The sequence below is a fragment of the Embiotoca jacksoni genome, unplaced genomic scaffold (genome assembly GCF_022577435.1).
Source record: "Embiotoca jacksoni isolate LCO1_2020_lvr unplaced genomic scaffold, fEmbJac1.0.p SCAF_4, whole genome shotgun sequence".
Classification (NCBI taxonomy): Eukaryota; Metazoa; Chordata; class Actinopteri; family Embiotocidae; genus Embiotoca; species Embiotoca jacksoni.
The window spans coordinates 1,026,146-1,048,115 of NW_027185392.1; the positions used below are offsets into that span (position 1 = coordinate 1,026,146).

The 21,970-nt window shown below is 41.8% G+C and overlaps 1 protein-coding gene across 2 annotated transcripts in view; it reads right to left on the bottom strand.

The window, feature by feature from the left end:
* Window positions 1-226: 226 nt before the first annotated feature.
* LOC138209501 (endonuclease V-like) overlaps window positions 227-21,970 on the bottom strand; it is a 50,202-nt gene continuing 28,458 nt past the window's right edge. For both annotated transcript variants that reach the window (XM_069168126.1, XM_069168125.1), the window contains one exon: window positions 227-311. The gene's annotated coding sequence lies outside the window, so the exon portion shown is untranslated. The remainder of the gene's footprint in view (window positions 312-21,970) is intronic.

The window sequence follows — 21,970 nt, forward strand, 5'->3', positions numbered from 1 at the left end:
TGACCCAAAAATGTAATGAGAACAGTCTATATAAAAAGAGCCAGTCTGACCCACATCCACATCCGATATGGGGCGAGTGCATAAAAAGACAGAGCTAACGTGACGGTGTCTTCTCGGGGCCCAGACTAAAAACAGCTGGGCTGTTAAAAGTTACTGCTCGCACACACACTTGTTCTCTTTCTCTCTCTCTCTCTCTCTCTCTCACACACACACACACCTTTTTTCTCACACACACACACACACACACACACTTTTACGGGGTCTCCCTGCTGGTCTTCATCCTGAGATTTCACCGCTGCATCCTTTGCACCCTGGACAAAGAGAAGAGGAGACAAAACACAAACTGTTTAACGCAACACGTAGAATACAAAATCTGTTTTGCCGAGTCGACGCTGCTCTTTGCAGCGACTGCTGAAAAACGCCGCAGAAGTCCGGCCGTTGTTTATCGAGAATCTCGGAAGTCCTCCGAGGAGATGCTCTGAAAGTTTAACGTCGGACTGAAAGCACTCCCGCCTCCGGAGCGCGACGTGAAAGTTATTCACGACTGGTCTTGCGTGACGTCGCCGTTTTAACATGTTGCGGTTAGAAATATCAACATGGAACCACTTTGGTGTGTGTGTGTGTGTGTGTGTGTGTGTGTGTGTGTGTGTGTGTGCACGTGTAGAGCTTTTACACATAGAAAAGTTTATATGCAAAACTGTCGCAAAAAATAATTACGAGACGGAAGCAAACAAAGTCGCTAATGTGGCTGGAAAAAAAAAAAAGAAAAAAAAGAAGTAAATGTCACCCATCAAAGTGAATTAATTACACGACTGTGTAATTAAGTTTTGGGTCCGCTCTCCCCGAGAACTCTCACTGCGCAAATTATTTTGATCTGAAAGGTGTTTTATGACTCATCGGCTCCGTTATTGAAGACAGTCGGGTAAACAAGGCAGACGGGAAACATGGGGAGACGGAGGGGGCGGTGCAGTTATATGACATCTGCTTTAACTACTGAGGCGCTCTGGAATCATCACGTCTGTATTGTTGCAGTAAAGTCCAACACTGATTTCTGCATAGACAGCATTATTTCTCCCATCCCGATGTCGCTGCGATACACCTGTCGGCCCACTGGAGGACGCCGTGTCGGTGTCACGTGTTGCTGTAGCCTGTTTCCAACCAGATCCAAAGAAATTCAGGAACAAATGAGAAAGAAAGTAATTGAGATCTTATCAGTCTGGAAAAGGTTCTAAAGCCATTTCTAAAGCTTTGGGACTCCAGCGAACCACAGTGAGAGCCATTATCCACAAATGGAGAAAACACGGAACAGTGGTGAACCTTCCCAGGAGTGGCCGGCCGACCAAAATTACCCCGAGAGCGCAGCGACGACTCATCCGAGAGGTCACAAAAGACCCCACGACAACATCCGAAGAACTGCAGGCCTCACTTGCCTCAGTTAAGGTCAGTGTTCATGACTCCACCATAAGAAAGAGACTCGGCAAAAATGGCTGCATGGAAGAGTTCCAAGACCAAAACCACCGCTGAGCAAAAAGAACATTAAGGCTCGTCTCATTTTTGCCAGAAAACATCTTGATGATCCCCAAGACTTTTGGGAAAATACTCTGTGGACTGACGAGACAAAAGTTGAACTTTTTGGAAGGTGTGTGTCCCGTTACATCTGGCGTAAAAGTAACACCGCATTTCAGAACAAGAACATCATACCAACAGTAAAACATGGTGGTGGTAGTGTGATGGTCTGGGGCTGTTTTGCTGCTTCAGGACCTGGAAGACTCGCTGTGATAAATGGAACCATGAATTCTATTGTCTACCAAAAAAATCCTGAAGGAGAATGTCCGGCCATCTGTTCGTGACCTCAAGCTGAAGCCAACTTGGGTTCTGCAGCAGGACAATGATCCAAAACACACCAGCAAGTCCACCTCTGAATGGATGAAGAAAAACAAAATGAAGACTTTGGAGTGGCCTAGTCAAAGTCCTGACCTGAATCCTATTGAGGTGCTGCGGCATGACCTTAAAAAGGAGGTTGGTGCTGGAAAACCCTCCAATGTGGCTGAATTACAACAACTCTGGAAAGATGAGTCGGCCAAAAATTCCTCCACAGCTGGAAAAGACTCATTGCAAATTATCGCAAACGCTTGATTGCAGTTGTTGCTGTTAAGGGTGGCCCAACCAGTTATTAGGTTTAGGGGGCAAACACTTTTTCACACAGGGCCATGTGGGTTTGGATTTTTTTTCTCCCTTAATAATAAAAACCTTCATTTAAAAACTGCATTTTGTGTTTACTTGTGTTATCTTTGACTAATATTTAAATTTGTTTGATGATCTGAAACATTTAAGTGTGACAAACATGCAAAAAAATAAGAAATCAGGAAGGGGGCAAACACTTTTTCACACCACTGTATTTACCGTTCTCGAAGGATCTCTTCTATCGTTGAATCTCTTTCCCTGAATGTCCGGGGGCACCTCCCAACAGGTCTGGACACCCCCCTGGAAATCTCCCGCATATCAGCGGGAATAAGAGCGATTTCTAAAGTATATAAATTGCTTTTCAGTCCTGGGAGCAGAAATTCATCACGGAGGAGATTTGACCAGTTAGGAGGGATTTCTTACTGAGAAACAAAAGGCCCCGATCTGTTACCGGGAAACTACCTGGATCTGCTGGTACAGAAGGACTTGAGGGGCTTCATCACACACACACACACAAACACACAACTACACGACACATTACAGTATCATGCCACGGCTACTTATATGCTTGTAGCAGCAAAAACTGGAGCCTGACAGCGAGGCCCATTAGCAGGTTAGCTCGGGCCCTATAGCAACACAACGCAAAGCAATTTGCTGTGAACAGCCACCCAGGACATTTTCACTGCATTACGGAGGCAATCAGCATCAGCAAGTTAAAGCGGCGCGGAGCGACAGGGAAACAGAAAAGGGAAGAGATGGAGAGCCGCTCTGCTTCTGGTGGAGGTGCCGAATGGGCAATAACGCGACCGCGTAATGGAGTCGTAACGGTGGGGAAGTGGACGTTACACAAGACCTGACCCGCGACGGAGGGTTCAGTTCGTGTTCCCGTGCAGCTCAGTGAGCAGATCTGGGTACCACTATTATATAATATATAATATTAGATTATATAATACCAGGTGGAACTTTGCGTTGTGCCTTCTGCTCATTTCTACGGAGAAATCGCAGACGCACAAAAGTTTAAAAAAAAAAATTAAAAAAAACTGATGAAGGACCAAGCCACGGAGTTTGTAAGCCTTTAATCATAAGGGATTATTGCTCCCCTCCTGCTCCGCGCACCGTTCACGCGCCGCAGGAGCAGTCTCGGACTGGGAACATGGCATCAAACATTAATAATAATTTAGGTACAACTGAAGCGTCAATGATAGGCAGAAATTTTATTTCAAAAGTCTTTATCGGTCGATTCAGAGGACATTCCCACGTCATCGTGCATCCCTGGTTTTGGGTATTTCATATGACAGATTTTCCATATTTTGTTTTTAACTGGGTTGAAGTGGGTTGTGACATCACGCGTGTCCTTTAATGAATCAAAATTTAGCCTTTAATTTGAGTCAAACTTTAACAGAAGTTCTGTGGCGGTGTTGCTCAGCTACTGTTAATCAAATGTGCTTAAACTTAAATACCAACATATTCAATAACGCATGTTTATTGTAATTAAAAGAAACTAAACATGATTTGAAACTAGGTGTTGAGGAGTTTTAACGTACAGTTTAATTCCGTTTAAAGCTGACTAATCAGTTTCAGAGGAGCTGATCTGCATCCAAATGCAGGAGAACAAAAGACGGGAAAAAGAAGGCATCACTTCCTGCTCCTCTATAAAACACGAAGCACTGTTTCTTCAGCGTTTCCTTTTATCTCGGTTTGACATAACAGATGTGACGTGTTCCAAATCTTCGCTTTCAAAAATGTGGATCGCAGACACTGAAAAGTTAAAAAAAAATAAAAGCGACGTATTCCCGTTTCGTTTTTTCTAGTCTTCCCTCTCTCATAATACTTATAGTCAAAATATCCGTTGAGAAAAGAACCAACAGCTACTTTACAGTAAAGCTCTGATGGCTCGTGACTCAGACAGTCAGAGCTCGGGAACATTACTCTAATATGTTATAATGGATCCTTTCTAATTAGATACATGACATGATGATGCATGAGGGGGATATTACTGGGCTGCAGCGCTAATTATAAACAGGGACCATTTAAATTTATATAAACACATCCGAGGACGGTGCATTTAAAAACATGAATGTTAATTATATTCAGGAGTTTTTTTTTTTTTTTTTTCGTTTTTTTTTCAGGAGTTCCTAATAAATAGCGTAATGCTTTGTTGGTGTTAAAATTTAATCAACAGCCTTTGGTTCCTTCGCTCCCGTCCTCCTTCCTTCTGTTGTCGAGGTTTTGTGTCGAGCGATATTGTCCCATTCAAAAAGCAGAAGCCTCCAGTTGCTTTGAAGCATGAAGGAAGTGAAAACCTCACAAATTATTGATGTGGTAGCTTACAGGTAACTCCTGAAACAAGATTTGAGTCTCAGAGTAAAAAATAAAATAAAACGAGGGCTAGAAAACCACCGAGCTGCTGGGACACTTTGTCCTGGCAGAGCTTCCCTTAATGAAAAAAAAAAAAAAAAAAAAAAATTCACTGGAAATCAGAGAATCTTCCACCTGCAGCTTCACTCTGGTTTTATGAAACGCAGCCAGAGCAGGAGTTACACAATGTTCTGTTCCTGATTAATAAAAAACAAAACAATCACCAGCATCAGTGATACGCTTGAATTAAAAAAAAATAACTCCAGTAATATGTTGGGTTTTTTTTCTCTCACTTTTATGCCAATAAATGTGATGTATAGCAACAGGTGTAGTCCCACAGGGACCCATTTATGGACCACTTCAGTTGTTGTGTTTATTTAGGAGGTCTCGGATAACAAGTATACAAGTAACAAGTATATATAAGAGTCAGAACCTCCCAGCACTAATTTATATATGCTAATCCTTGGGTTCATGAATTACTATACATGTGCTGATGACACCCAATTATTCATTTCACTGTCACCTAGTAAGTAAAAAATTCCATTGACTTTGACTCTGATAAGAAACTCAATAACAGCAAATACAAACTGAACAAATGATAATAGCAGGGGCTGTTTTAGATGCTGCACTCTAAAAAAGTCACACAAAAAGTAAAATAAGAACAATAAAAAAATAAAAAACTGAAGTATCAGGTTTTCCATCTCAGTCTTTCTATGAAAGGTCTGAAAAATGAGGCAGATGCGGAAGTGCCTTAAACTGCAATAAAAACTGCCACAAGACGTCGGCTCCAAATAGTCCTCCGTCTCCACAGACTCCCATTCAACTTCTCTCATGAAATTCTCAGTCAATAAAAATTCTCCACGAGTTATCTCGGTGTTGTTAGCTAAAGTCGCTCCGTCTTATGAGTTTCCTGGCGGTCCATCTGAAAATAATCCCGTCATTAATTAGAATATAAGCTTCAAAAGGGCGTATTTTACCGGTGTTTGATTGATGAAATTATACTAGAGTGAGTAAATCCTCGGTTTTGGTCCAGGCTGAAATACAGTTCATTAGATAGATTAGTATCGATGGTTCACAGAGGACGAATTGGACTATTAGCACCACCGCATTGGTTTTATTCTTACTGGCATGACTGTAAAACGTATTGTCATTGAGATTTTGGTACAGAATTTCCATTCTGTAAGATTAATTGTAATAATTATCATCAACAGAATTTACCTGCAGCACCTTCACCAGGTGAAAATTGTACATTTCCATTACTTTGGGTTACAGTTGAAGCTTTACTTTGCGTCTACTGTTAATCATCAACTGCACATTAATATTGTGACAGTGTCAAACATGATACCTGCTACACCATCATAAAATCAGCACGTTAGTATTGATATTACAGACGTGTCAGCTTGCTTAGGATGACTGTAGCGTCTTAGTTTTGCCTCATTTTTATCGTCTCTTTAACTTTCACTGCATGATCACTCGTTACAAATCCATTCAACTGTTCCCCCTTTCAAATGTCACGGCAAGATTCAAATTTCTATTTCGTTTCTGTACTCGCACACTGCGAGGGCAGCCTGCGCAGCGCTGCTATCTTTGCTGCATCACGTTACGCCTCTGGGAATGTATGCAAATCCTGTTGTGGCACATTCTCTCTCTCAGAAGGGAACAAACGAGAAGCCGTTGGCCTCTGCAACAGCAGCAGCGGCTCGCGGCGCTTCTTTAAATCTTCATTAACCTGGAGATCGGTGAACTTGTGTGTAGTACTTGCGACCTACAATCTCGTTAGGAAGTAATGACACGGAGCTGTAATCTACGCGACATGCAAATGAGCTTTAATTTACACTCCCACGGCTTCTCTCCCACGGAGCAGAAGTGATCGAGTATAATATGGATTTAACAAAAAAGAAGTGCGATACGCATCCTGTAGAGGTGCTGTCTAGATTTATTGACGTTGCAAAAACTACGTTTATATGACGGCCCAAGAGACAGACACACACACACACACACACACACACACACACACACACACACACTCTAGAATGGTGGGCGTGGCCTTTGTTGTTGACGTCTTTGATGGCGTCATAGCGTTTGATGATGTCATAGAGGGTTTGCTGATGTCATAGAGGGTGTGGAATACCAGGCCGCATGTTTGTGTCGAATCTTTCAGTGCGCATCAGAGCTTCGACCTGACTGCAAGCAAAACAACTTGGAATAAAGTTTCTTCGTTCGCGTTCGTTTTAACAGTTCAACACTCAACTCGTACAACAATTTCCCGCAAAACACCCGCCAACATGTTTCTCAACAGAACGTCAGAGGACCTCCAGATTTATGAAGGAAGCAGACTCAGAAACTGCTACGAAGTGGAGGCTTTCCTCGGGGAGGGCAGCTTTGGTTTTGTAACCAAATGCCGCAACACAGAAAGCAACAAGACAGTGGCTGTAAAGATTAACAAAAGCCACCCTGAAATCGTAAAACAGGCTAAAATGGAGATTGCCATGTTGAAGTGTCTGAGGTGTCTGGATCCAGACACGTGCAGTATCGTGACGTGGAACGGCTTTTTCTTCCACAAGGAGCACATCTGTTTGGAGTTCGAACTCCTTGACCAAAGTCTCTACGATTACCTGAAGGACCAAAACCGCAGGGGTCTTCCCATCGCAGAGCTGAAGACGGTTCTACACCAGCTGGCCACGGCCCTGAACTACCTGCAATCAGAGGAAATTATACATGCTGACCTCAAACCCGATAACATCATGGTGGTGGACCGCCGTCAGCTGCCAATCAAGGTTAAAATGATTGACTTTGGCCTGGCACATCCGGCATCCACAGCCCGTCCTGGTACCTGTCTGCAGACCATCTATTACAGGGCACCGGAGGTGACGTTACATATGCCATACAGTGAGGCCATTGACATGTGGTCTCTGGGTGTAACAGCTGTAGAGTTGGCAGTAGGGTATCCGATGTACCCCGGGAACATAGACTACGATCTTCTCAGATTCATTATCGAAACTCAGGGCCAGCCAGCGGACAAAGTCCTGGACCGTGCGGCGGGTTCAACACTTTACTTCCACCATAAAGAAAACGGTAAACCGCGCTGGATTTTAAAAACGCCCAAAGAATATTTTCATGAGACGGGATTCAAACCGATGGAAACCAGATGCTTCACGCTCCGGCGTCTTGATGACCTGGAGACAATGATTGCGTCGAGGACAGGACCCCACGGCAAACTAAACCCTCTAGTAAACCTGATTAAAAGGATGCTGGACCTTGACGCCGATCTGCGCATCCAACCACAGGAGGTTCTACGTCATCCCTTTTTCAAACCCAGCAACCCTCAGAGCTCCAACGACAACAGCAGCGGTGTCATAAAGGACGATGAGGACTATGACCAAGAAGACTATATGCAGCCTGGCGGTTATTGCAGCGACAGTATCCTATTAGCCGCTGCACACTACAACCTATATGTCAGTAAGCGGCCTGTCCGTTGTTACACTGACACTCTCATAGTAGACACTGAAGTCTACAACCAAGACGTCAATCAGCAGGACGTCCAACATGAGACCAGCGGTGATATAATAGTCACTGAAGACCACAACCAAGACGTCAATCAGAACGAGGTCCAAAATGAGACCAGTAGTGATATGACAGTCACCGAAGACCACAACCAAGACGTCAATCAGCAGGAGGTCCAAAATGAGACCACTGGTGATATGACAGTCACCGAAGACCACAACCAAGACATCAATCAGCAGGAGGTCCAAAATGAGATAACAGTCACTGAAGACCACAACCAAGAAGCCAGTCAGGAGCCACCCTCCGGGCAGATGATGGGTCCACAGACCATCAGCTCGGAGGAAAACAACAAAGAGGTCAACACCTCCAAGTGCAAAGTTAAGAAGGACAACAAGTGGAGGCGCTTCGTCAGAAGAGTCGCTAGAATGTTTCACTCCTCCAGGAAGTTGACCGGATAATCAACATGCTGTTGTAATATAACAATTTAATGGGCAGCGGCGTCCCATAGCAGGTCCCATCAAAGTGAACACTACACACACAACCTACATGGGTTTTCTCCGGGCGCTCCGGTTTTCCCCACTCCAAAAAAACACAACCTGTTGTAGGTTAATTAGTGATTCTGAATTAGCAACAATAGTAATAACAGCAAAAACAAATTGGCGACTGATGCTCTTTCTGCTGCTGCCTGAAAGTCATGCCTTCTTCTTCACTGAGCTTTATGTCTCACTTACAAACAACAATCACAATACAATTCTCACTATTAGGGAGAGAATCGGGCAAACCCTTCCAGCCACTGTCACTGATGTGTTGTTAAGCATAGATAGATAGATAGATATAGATACATACTTTATTAACTTCACTGAGGAACCTTGGAGTCATATTTGATGAGGATTTGTCCTTTAGACACCATATAAAGCAAATCTCTAGAACTGCCTTTCATCTACATAATATTAATAAAATCAGGAAAATCTTATAGAACCACAACATCCTGAAAGAGCACTTCGCTCTCAGAACGCTGGTCTACTTGTGGTTCCCAGAGTTTCCAAAAGTGGAATGGGAGGCAGATCCTTCAGTTTTCAGGCTCCTCTCCTGTTGAAGCAGCTCCCAGTTTGTGTTCGAGGGGCAGAAACCCTCTCTAGCTTTAAGATTAGACTCAAAACTTTTCTTTTCGATAAAGCTTTTATTTTCTTTTTGCAGATGTCCCGGCCGTGGAGCTGCACGTGTCTGCTCTGCGATTGTCGTCTCCACCAACAGTTCATGTCTTGGATCTTTATGCTGTCCTTTTCTCTCTCTGCTCTCCCCTCTCACCCCAACCGGTCGAGGCAGATGGCCCACCACCTCTGAGCCTGGTTCTGTCGGAGGTTTCTTCCTGTTAAGAGGGAGTTTTCCTTCCTCGCTTATGTGGGAATTGTAGAATTGTTGTCTGTATAATATTGTAAAGCTCTGCTGTAAGGACTTTAATGTGTTAAGTGCCACGAAATAACCTCTGTTGCTATAAAAAATAAAATCTAATTGAATTGAATTAAATTATTGTTCTCCACTTTTTTCAAATTTGAGACGAAGACTCAATACTCGAGTTAAAAATACTTGATGGTAAAAGAGGAGACGGTCACGTTTTGGTTTTTTTAAATTTTGGAAAACTCGTTAAAAAAACAAAATATTGATGTCTAATTTCCCGTGTTTTTACTGGTACCTGGTAATAATGTGTTACTACCGCCAGAAGGTGGCTGTAATGCAGCTAAAAGCTGTTTGTCAACTGCCATTAATCAACAAAAGGAAGAGAGGTAATGTAAAATTTTCAATGTCACTAAAAAAATATATAAATATAAAAAATATATATAAATATAGAAGCTTTAAAACACACACACATACATACAAACATACACACATACATGTTTGTGTATGTGCGTGCGTGCATGCATGTTCCCACCAGGATATTAAACCTACACACACAGACAGACACACACACACACACACACACACACACACACACACACACACACACACACGCGCGCGCATTCCCTGATGTCAGCACATTTGTGGACGGTAAACAAGCCTGAAAGCTGCTTCGCCATGCCGGTCAGGCTTCAGGCATTACAAGTACACATAACATTAACCCGCACACACACTCGCAGGGCTGTAAACATTAGCAATATTTTCGCATTTCCTCTGCGGGGCAGGCGGGAGAGCAGTAGATCTTCAGCCCTTCACTGGTAATAATCTCCTTTACACCGGCTAAGAGATGAATCATGGCGGACGGGGGTCACTGTGTGTGTGAGAGGGAAGGGGGCTCTGATGTGCCAAGCGAAGGCTGGCCTTTATGGTCCTGTGTGTGTGTGTGTGTGTGTGTGTGTGTGTGTGTGTGTGTGTGTGTGTGTGTGTGTGTGTGTGTGTGTGTGTGTGTGTAGGAGTGCAGACAGAGGCCAAGGATCTTGTTCAGAAGTTGTCGCCAGAGGTGCAGAGCTCATTTTCACTGATGCAGACAACATCACAAGGTTTTAACTTCTTCGGGCTCGCACACATACTTTCAGAATACTTACTTTCATATTATATATTACTTCACGTTCTCTTCCCATCAATTCAATTGTATTTATACAGCGGCAGATCACAACCATTGACTGTATATTAAAGTGCTCGTAGCTCTGAAAAATTAGGCCGATGCCGAAGTGCCTCAAACTGCGATACCACCGAGTGCCACTAGAGGTTGGCTCCAAAAAAAAAAAAAAAAAAAGCCTCCGCCAAATATCACTCCGCCACCTCCATGGCAACAGCCTATAAAGTACACTGGAAGTCAACATTAATAAACCAATACATCTTTTGACATTTTGGTTCTATAGTTCAAAGGTAACTTAGACAATAACCGAAGTGTTCCGTCATATTAAATGAGAAGAATTCATCTCACTATTAGCGAGAGTCAAAAAGTGTGTATTTTTTTTTTTTTTTTTTTAAATATCAAACAATTTCTTCAAAATGTATTAAAAGCCAAAAATATACAAAGCATGTGTTCCGATTTGACTCGTATTGTTCAACGACAAACGTGTATTTAGGGAATGGAACTGAATATTGTTTTTCATTTCACCAGGATGACTGTGCGACATTCAGAGCGAGTCGAGCATGTCAACGAATTCAAACTACAGATCAAAATGTAGCCTGGTTAATTTTTTTTTTTACCAGGAGTTTAAGAAAAACATCAGCGGATTACAGCACTTTTTATATATATATATATATATATATATATATATATATATATATATATATATATATATATATTAGATGCATCATTCATGTGTTCATGTGTATGGATTAATTTAAACTTCATATATAAAACGTGCTCGCACACCAAAGTTTGGACTCAAGTTCAAATCTTTCCGACTCGAGTTAACCTCGGTCACGTCGAGTTCCCTCCGCTCAATATTCTCTCATGGTGTCATCTGAATCTCATGAAAATACAGACGGACGTCTAGGTCTCCAAAAAAATAAAAAATAAAATCACATCTTAAATAAGTAAAGTTCTAGAAAAGTTCACGAGATGTACAACTGCTTTTTCCACTACTTCATATCATTAATTGAATCCTACAGAACGACCCAAATCGAATCTACTTGTATTTATTTTTATGCTTTTTATCTGTTTTATCTCATTTCTTTTCTGTATTTTTAAATGTTCCTTTATATCCGTTTTTACGTGAAACACTGCATGTACTTCTCTTGCAGTGAAGCTGCATTTCTTGCATGAACGATGCCATACAAATAAAGTGTATTATTATTATCATCTTATGTTAAAACAGGATTGCTTTAGTCTTAATCTCTCTGATTAACTACAAATCAGAAGTGGCGTTGGTCAAGTCACGAATCTACGCCAAAGTCTTCCAAGGGACGACTGAGACGTCAGCTGTGATGAAAACAGCTTCTGGAGTGCGAGATGATGATGATGATGATGATGCTGCAGCTGCTGCTGCTGTCGGACGGCGTGACGTCAGCGGTGACCTGACCGATGAGGACGTGGCAGCGTGACAGCGAGCAGGACACGTTTCCACCGAGCCGGTCCTCGGGAGACGCTCGCTACCTACGCAAACCGCTGACTGACTTAAAAAAAAAAAAAAAAAAAAAATCAGAGGATTTATGGTGCGACATCTACGGTGTGGTGACAGGCCGCAAGTCAAGATCACAGGCGACCTTTTTCTCTTTTTTTTTTCTTTTCTTAAGGCACTGCTGCCTTCATGACTGAAAAATGACACCAACAACCCATTTTATGGAAGTTGACGTTCTTGCCAAATATTTATGGCAGACACGTTTTTGTAGCAGTGGTATTACAGTGGGCCGCAGGTACGCCCGAGTGTTCACATTTGAACCTTATTTCTGCATTTAAAATATGATGTTAAAGTCATATATACAGTTTGTTAGAATGACTTGTATTGTATCAGAGTGAGATGTTTTTAATGGTTGGTCTACCCACATTGATACACTTTAAATAAGATGGACTCAAATTAGACAGAGTATATTTTACATAATGAAGCTCAATTCAATGTAAAAAAAAAAACCATAAAACTAATCTTTTATAATTTAGAAAATCTATTAAATATGAAAGAAACACTCACTTTACGCTTAAAAGTAAAGATGTTGAATTGAAGAGTTTTCTGGATTATTCGACTTTGTGGTATTTTTAAAAAAAATGTTTTTGATCATTTCTAATGACTTTTTGTGATTGCAACATTGTGAACCTTTCAAAAGCCTATTTCACGTCATTTCACTTTTACATTTTGTTTATACTCGTGAATTAGTGACCTATCAAGGATTAAGTTACTCCTATTGTAAACATTTACTTTACTTTATCCCCTTGAAAATGAGGTAATGCCTTTTGATGGGATTAACCTTAGCCACAATTAAGGCGTGTTCAGGAGTAGAATAAATAACATCACGTAGCAGTAAGCTGCTGTAGTTTGGAGGAGAAAAAAAAAGTCATAAAATGTCATATATCCTGCGGGAGGACAGTTTGCTGTGAGCTGCACATAAAGAAGTCGTAAAGAAGAATCACAACAAACTCAAAGTCAGCAGCAGAGACCGCGCACTGCTTGTTGGCAGCGGTAACATCAACAGCTTGCCTGCTGAAGCTCACTGGCTCCTCCCCAAAGAGAAATTATGAGCAAAGCATCTAATACCGCCTCCGATTCAACCAGTGGAAGTGAGAAGGAAGAAGAGCCGTCGAATGTTGTCATGATTGACGGATAAAAGAGATCTTGCACGAGATGCTTTCGTGTCATATTTTCGGGGTTTAAATCTTGATCTAAATCCACCTCTCTCGACTGAACTGCCGCGTCCCGACTCAATCAGCAACCCCGAGCAGACGGACGTCAACGAACGGCGAGAAGTTTTCGGTCCCGGTTGCCTCGCGTCAGCCTTGTCCGTCTTTCTGTCTTTCTACCTGTCTCCGCATGGTTCCTGCTCCAAAGCAGCTGCTTACCAATAGCTGACAGTCGCTTTGAAGAGAGAGCCCCCCGCTCGCCTCATCCCGAATTCTGATTGGCTCGCAGCGACAGGACTCACTGCCACGTCTGACAGCTGTGTGCCGGAGTGAGGGGGTTGATGGAGGGGAGGCAGCCGAAGAGGGAAGTGAAATGAGGTAACGGCAGACGGGAAAAGGTGAGAAGAGAGAGAAAGAAAACAGACAAGAGAAGAGGAAGGTAGAAAGAGAAAGACGGGACTGTTTCAAGGTGCACGTCGAACGCTGAAGCGCAGGCTTCATGCGGCAGCCGAGCCTCGACGGCAAACGGACCTGCGGCCCGGCTCACATTTACCACCGCGCACACGGTGTGTTTCTACGCGGTCTGGAGCTGCGTGTTATATTGCGCCGCCGTGCCGTTCCTGGATCGAGGAACGTGGCAGATGTTTTGCATGTGCAGAGATGAAATAAAAAAAAAATAATAATAGTAAAAAAAAAAATAATACATTCATGTGAAATTCGATTGAAACATTATCGCTGATTCACCGCTCATCACGCCAACAAGTCACGGTCCTGCCTTCGCCCGTAGTAAAAACGGCGTATTACTCCGATGCAAATGAGCTGCAGTGGGCGTGATGCCTGAAACCGGAGGCCACGGGGTTTCTTTACAGTGAGTAATGCTGTGTGTGTGTGTGCGTGTGCGTGTGTGTGTGCATGTGTGTGCATGTGTGTGTGTGTGCGTGTAATAGAAAGAGGGAGCGTGTACAGTAAAAGAAAGGTAACCCACAACTCTGTTGCAACTCTCAGGTCTTTTAAAATGGAGGCTGTTCCGTTTGCCTTTTATTAATCCGTCACTCATTTCTTACGCCGTTTACTTTTGTACGTCTCATATTTATTTTCCGTTTAATTTCTCTCTGTTGATTTCAAATTCTGCCTCGATGCCTCGGACGATATCCCACGTCATCTTTTCCCTCCGGGACTCTGTGTTTCCTGCGTTACGTCGCCACGCTGCGAGCCGCGAGAGCGTTAATCCGAGTTCTCGACGGCGCCGACCGAAGCGCCTCTGCGGAGCGCGGCGGCCCGCCGGCGGAGTTACCGAGCAGCGGTGGACTTCGCGTAGCAGCCACTCGATGAAAACCAAAGCCCGAGCTGAGCCTCCCTTCGCCTCGCCAGGAAAATCTAATAACCCCTTCGTCGGAGGGCGCCTCCTCTCTCCTCCGCCTCGTCCGAGGCCGACGCATCTTTATTACAATAGATCGGACTCGATCGATTCGTCTTTAGAAGCCTACGCCGGCGAGAAGAAAAGAAGAAGAAGAAAAAAAAAAAAAGGCCCCATTGATTTTCTGGTCTGCAGCGAGGGCATGCGAGAAGCTGGTGAGACACCCGGACGGCTCGGGGTGAAGACACACAGGTGGGATGTTGGCGTGAGTGTTTCTGTCGGATATAAACAAGGCCGTTCGGCTCCTCCAGGATTTCAGATTTTATTTTTATTTATTTATTTTTTGTGATTGTTGCGATCAAAAGTGTTTGATTTTGGCGGTGGATTTTTTTTAATGTATTTTTTTTAATTGTAATGTAATTCGTGGAGGTTTAAATGAGGTTTTTTTTTTGTTGCTTTCACTGGTATTGAAATTTGGTACCAAATGACAAAGGCATTTAATGATAATATCAAAGAAATTCAGTCAGTTTTGTACTCAGCCCTTCAGGCACCCTCCCAAGTGACATAGACTCCCCTCATAGACAATATTAACATTAAATCTTACCCTGCGCGTCTTTGAACTCATCACATTTAACACCGCACGGTACAATAACGCAGTTATTAATATTGTTTGTATTAGTACACTTGCACTTTTTAAAATACTGTTTATATTGTGTGCATTCTCACTCGTATGTGTTTTTGTACTTAATTCCACCTGTCTATCATGTTAGCTGTATTTTTCTCACGTTGTACAGTAACTTGATTTTTTTTTCTTTTCTCCTGATTACAATGCAGCACAATAACAAGACTAGTTTCTCATACGTCCAATATTTCTTGGCAATAATTCAAATTCTGACGTATTAACTTCACACAGAAACCATAATACCGACACTCAAATTTGACGGACACGTACGTACTCTGGCCGTGTCCATTAAAAAAGTGCATTATTTCCTCATTTCTGTGGTTTCTACTCGTTTTTTTTCTTGAACAGGCCGATAAATAAAGAAGATAATCGAAACGTTAACATAAATTCTGCCGCTAACTGTGACTCTGGTCATCGTGGGTCTTTACGACGTGACGTACAAATCCCATTCTTTCCGTTAATTGATTTCCGTTAATTGATTATATATAATATATATATATATATATTATATATAAAACGCAAGGAATTATTATGCTCAAAAACTTTTCACAAAAATCAGCCCTGGTTTAAATGTAAGTATTTTGCAGGTTAAAAAAAAAAAAAAATGGCTCGCTATCGCCCCCTACAGTGAGATCTCGAGGCTCGCTTTCACCTACACGCACGCAATTTTGGTGGACACGTGAAGCGTAGCCGGACCTTACAGAAAAGTCTCTTGGCACCGTGACCTCAACTGAACGGGAAGTCCGCCATTTTGAATGAAATTTACGAACTTTGCATGTCTTGAATACTTTTACGAAGTCCTCCTGAAGAATTTGCCGGACCGACGTGAAATTTGTTCTGTGCACTCTTAACACCTCTGGGATGAAAAGTTATCAAAAGAATTTGATTTTGATGTACGTTGTCCGACCGTCCTCAAACTTTGCACGTTTCATAAAAGTCCCGCCCTGAAGACACCGGCATGGTAATATTTGGTCAACGTCACAGCGCCACCTGCTGGCAACAGGAAATGAACTTTTTCATACTTTTACGCGCTTCTTCGAGCTGGTCGATCACGTCGACATCAAGTCGGCTCATCAAAGCCTGAAGACGTTTCTGATGATATATTGAGAAGCGCGTGTATAGTATATTCGTCGAAAGACGTCGCCGCGGCAAAATTTGACGTTTCACCATGAGACAGGAAGTTGTCGTTTAATTTGAACTGTATTCTGAATAAAGTAAGGCAGCGATTGCGTCACTGGGAATCGGTTTCTCTGCCTGTCTGTTAAAAACTAAGCGAATCAAAATGTTTGCTGCATCTTTTTTATTTTATTTTACTTTTATCTAGCCCCCCCCCCCCCCCCCCTCTCTCTCTCCCTCTGTCTGGCCCGTCTGTCCTTCCCGGGGCTCAGCGATTGTTCTCGTTATCGCTGAGGAGTGTACTGGGGGGTGGGTGGGGGGGTTTTGTGTCAGTGTGTTTGACGATGAGACGTCCGGGGGTGAAAAATGAGGCGGGTGGCGACAATTTATCAATATTTGAGTGTTGCGCGGCGGAGGGAGGCGAGGCGAGGCGGGCGCAGGGCGCGACGTTGAGGGTTTTTCTGCGCGAGGCCGGGAGTGATGAAACGAATGCGGCTGCCCCTTCAGAAACTCCCCCCACGTCCTCCTCCTCCTTTTATCCAAGGGAGTCGGTCTTTCAGGGTTTGCTCTACAAATGCGCATCGTGCACTTTTTTTTTTTTTCCTTCTACTTTCCCCTTTTCTTCTCCTTCTTGTGCCATTTGTATCTCCGTCGGCGCGGCTACGGATGACAGATCGCCGATAGAAACGGAGCGCGAACAGGGAGAGAAACTCTTTCAAAGTCCAACGATGCCATGTCGACATCTCTCCCCGCTGCTCCCACCCACCCTTTAACTTTCAAACCATCTCTTGATTTATCTCCCTCCCTCGTCATCTCCGCTCCCCAACCCCCTGAATCAGCATGCGTGCACACACAAAAAAAAATATAAAAAAAATAAACAGCCATCCTTACACTTCCTGACCTTTTCGCAATTTATCTCCTTACCCATCATCCCATGCTCCCAATGCTCCACTTCAATGCATAAACGCACAAATACACGCCGATGGTGCGCAAACACACACACACGCACACACACACACACACACACACACACACAGTTGTTGTGCTTCGTCGGCCGCCTCAGGCTCACTGTGCAACTCTCTCTGCGGGGAGGAGTGAAGGAAGGGAGACGCGCTTCGAGGCGGCCCGCGGTTAAGTCCTAAAAACACGGACACCAAAACATGCTCGAGTCGAATTAAGAAAAAAAAAAAAAAGAAAAGAAAAAAAAAAAAAAAAAAAAAAAGAAAAGAGAAAAGCCTTGGCTGAAAACTGCCCTTCACTAGTTCAAATTAATAACGACTCCATCTGTTAATATCTCAACAACAAAGCAGAAGGTGCCAGCGATCGCGTCTGACTGCCAGATGAAGGCGGAGTCACGCGGAACGGATTAAAAGAGAGCTAAATATGTACGACGCGCTAATGCGTTTAGATGAAGCCGAGCCAGAGGAACCTAAACAAACGAGGGAAAGTAAAGCGGCGAAATGAGAAATAGGAAACGAGAATTTTTTTTTATTATTATTTATTTTTTACAGGGATTCATACTCAAGAGAAAAAGAAATGGCTTTATCATCATTTCTGCTTCGATTTCTGCATGAAATTGAACAGGGAGCATTTTATGTTTCATGTTCGTGCTCCACGGGCGCACAAACAGAAAACATAAATTGTGCAAAAAAAAAAAAAACATAAAATAAAAAACAGCCCAGATGCAGAGACAGTTAAAACTACCGAGCACTTTAAAACTGGAAGCAATGGAACATATTTTGGATTCAGGGCCGTATGCTAACGCGGCATATAAAACGGGCTGATTGGACATTACAGGAATTAATGGACTCTCCAGAATAAACCAGAGATGGAACTAACTGCGCAGAAGAGGGTCCGTGTGCGACGGTGTAAACGGACCGGGACGCCTCGCTGCTCGTATTCCTACACTTACAAAACAATCTGTTACGATCTTAACGCTCTACGCTAAAGTTTCTGAACTCGCTGCGAGTAAGAGCAAGACTGAGAGAGAAGAACAGACGGACACGGAGCATTAAGGTAGCTGGATATTAAAAAATAAAAAAAATAAAAATGATTAAAGCCTTGTGCCCCTGGTTCTCCTGAACATGTTTTATTTAGCGTCCCTCAGAAGCAGAGTTGCAGTCTGAAGTGTTTGCTCCACAGTCTGGGTCATGTCTGGGCCGAGTGCCCGACACACACACACACACACACACACACACACACACACACACACAGATATATATATATATATATATATATATATATATATATATATATATATATAGACCCAATCATCTTGGAAGCGATATTGTGTCAACTGATATTTTCTGTTTAAAGATAATATTAAATGGAATCTCACATTAAAACTTTCAGAATAAGAAACGACAAACAAACAAGATGGATTCCCTTCAGCTCAGTGAGAGAGTAGTTCACATATTTCGCCATCACTGACAGTTTTGTGTCCTGTTGCTCCTGAACGCTCCCTGTAAACTCTCTCTCTCTAAAAAAAAAAAAAAAAAAAAAAAAAATATTAAAAAAAAAAAAAAAGGTGCAATAAAGGTCAAAGTATCAATAGACAAACCTCAACCCCAAAATGCTAAAAATCACAGCATTCTTTAACTAGGTTATGGCTGAGCTACGTATGAAATGTGGGAGGGCTTTTAACTTGAAATGATGCCTTTTAATTTGAAACAGAGACAGGAAGTCACGGCATTTGGCCCACCGATGGTGTAAATTTGATGTGAAGGTCATGACACATTAAAGATAAAAGACATTTGGGTTTATAGAGTTTGGGGTCGTCAAAACACTAATTTGCAGTGATGGAAAGTAACGAAGTACAATTTACTTAAATAATGTACATTTATACAGTTTTGAGGTACTTGTACTGCAGTATTTCCATTTGATGTAACTTTATGCTTCCAGGATTTTTAATACAGGACTTTCACTTGTGATGGAGTATTTTTAGATTGCTATAATTAGAGTAAAGGAAGTAAAATGCTTCTTCCACCACAGCAAGTTTTTGCTGTTTATTTACCCGTTCTTAATGCTCACGAATGAATAATTATCATTTAAATTTGTTTTAATATGGTCTGTTTAATGGATGTCAAAAATGACAAAAGACGTAATTCGCCGACTGCCTCTGCAAGCTCAGTCCTCCGGTTCATACTCAAAACTGAATAGCATCTCCGGCAACAAGCCGTGTCCTTGTACCGCCGTAAGTTTTTAATGAGCGCGGCTGCTCCCTACAGAGCTCGGCGGTCCAACCTTGGCCCGAGTGCCTCTCCCAACATTTTCCTTGACATTTTCGAAATGTTTTTCGTAAAGGCCAGTTAAATTTGTATAACGGCGTGATGTTGATGGTACCGATCTCCATTCATTCATTCAAATAGGTTCCCGATGGCTTATTTGAAAGTTTGCGAGGACGGTACTGCAGTGGTATAATGTAAATATGAAACAATAAACCCGAAATATACAGAAACTTGTGATATCACTGAAACTTTATCGTTTGGGAGATATTCTGGCTGTTTATTGGCCGAGACGTCGACCAAATCAAACAATCGAAGGTAGGCAGAAATAGAGCAAAAATATATTCTTAGAAATTCCACTGTCAAATTAGTCAAATGCCAAAACATATTTGTTCATAAATTAAAGGAAAGTAGAAATGAAACTACCTGTGGGAAAATAATATATTTCTGGTCGCTGTCACATCAGAAAAAAACAAAACAAAACAAAAAAACTATAAAAAGCTGCGATAAAGGCCAAAATATCAACAGACAAACCTCAACCCCAAAATGCAAAAAAAAAAAAAATAATCATAGTATTCTTTAACTAGCTTATAGCTGAGCTGTGTATGAAATGTGGGAGGGCCTTTAACTTGAAAGGATGCCTTTTAATTTGAAAAAGAGACAGGTGTAAATGGTTTACAATGGCGTAAATTCAAACAATCAAAGGTAGGCAAAAATACAGTAAAAATTAATTCCTCAAACTTTCACTGCATTAAAATAAATTAGTCAAATGGTAGAAAAGTAGAAATGAAAATAATATGGGAAAATAATATATTTCTGGTCGCTGTCACATTAGAGAAATAATCAGCAGGTAAACGATGACCGTTAATGCTGCGTTTGTTTTCCGGCATTAAGTGCAAACCTGAAATAAAGTCAGAATGTGTTTTCTTACAGTTTAAATCTGAACTGATGTGTTCAAATTTACATATTTTTTCTAAAGTTGAGAAGATGAACTCTTTGATTAACAGTTGCTTATATATATTTATATATGTATATATTTCAGTAGATACATCAGTCGCGGGAGAATTTATCCGAGTCATTTTTTTGGTGGTCCAATATTTGAGCTCCATTTTTGGTCTCCACCAGCTCGTGAAGGAAATAGCTGCTGAATGCTGCGCCGTGTTCGCCAGACTGGGACTGTCTGCTGTGTGAAACTGAGGGGGAACAGTAACCAGTGGGGTTTTAAGAGCTTTGTAGATGTAGCTTCAGTGACACTACGAGAATTTGAGAGTGAGCCAAAGCAATGAGCTGATATTTGCAAAGAAGCTCCATAAAGCCGAAGGGGAGCTAAACATTTTGGGATGTGGCTGAAAATGCTCTGTAGATGTGTCACCACAGAGCATTCAAATGTAGCGCAAACTTTACCTGAATTTCCAGAAAGTCATCAAAAGATTAAAAAAAAAACAATTAAGGTGTGTTTCCATCCAGTAATTTGTCAATAGTTGACTCTTTTTTTTTTTTTTGCTTGTTTCCCACACGTCCGCTGGTTATTATTTAATTATTTTTGTTAATAAATTGAGCTTTAGTTGGGAAATTTTTTTAGAAATTACTTTGCCGTAATACTTTCAGCGGAGCTTCTGTTGACGACGTTTTTGTACAGAAAAATTCTGTGAATTTTTTTTGCAAAATTGCAAGATCCTGCAAATATCACGACGATTGCTTGAATTTGCGTTTAATATTGTGACTGCAATTTCCTACAAGAGGGACTAACTAAACTAGAAGCTTACTTTTACTAATAGTTCAATTTAGTTTCACATATTAATAAAAAATGTTCGTCCAAGTGTAAAAACATTTTGGTGATATTTTGCCTTTCCACTCACTTACTTACTTTTACGCGCAAATTGAAAAATGCAAAGAAAAGAAGCAGATGGAAACATATTTAGTGCACTAAAAATATAAATTACAGCAGGTTTAAACTGGTATATGTCTGGCAGATTATTTTTCCTGTGTAATTCCAGTTTCCCCCGTTTCTATTTGCACATATTGTTCCTAAATTGTAGACTTGTATTGTCACAATAATTCCCACCAGTGACTAATCTTACAGTAAAGTATGACATGAAGCACTAAAAAGATTTTAGGGAGAAAAACAAAACAATCTATTAATCCCAAATAATCTTGATTACTTTCACAGCACCACTCCGGCTGACGGTATTTATTTCATACAAAAGAAATTAATTATGTGAATATGGCAGACTGTATTTGGATGATTCCTGTTTAACTTTTTGCTGTGTTCAAAAGAACGAATCCTAAAACAGAGACAGTGAAAC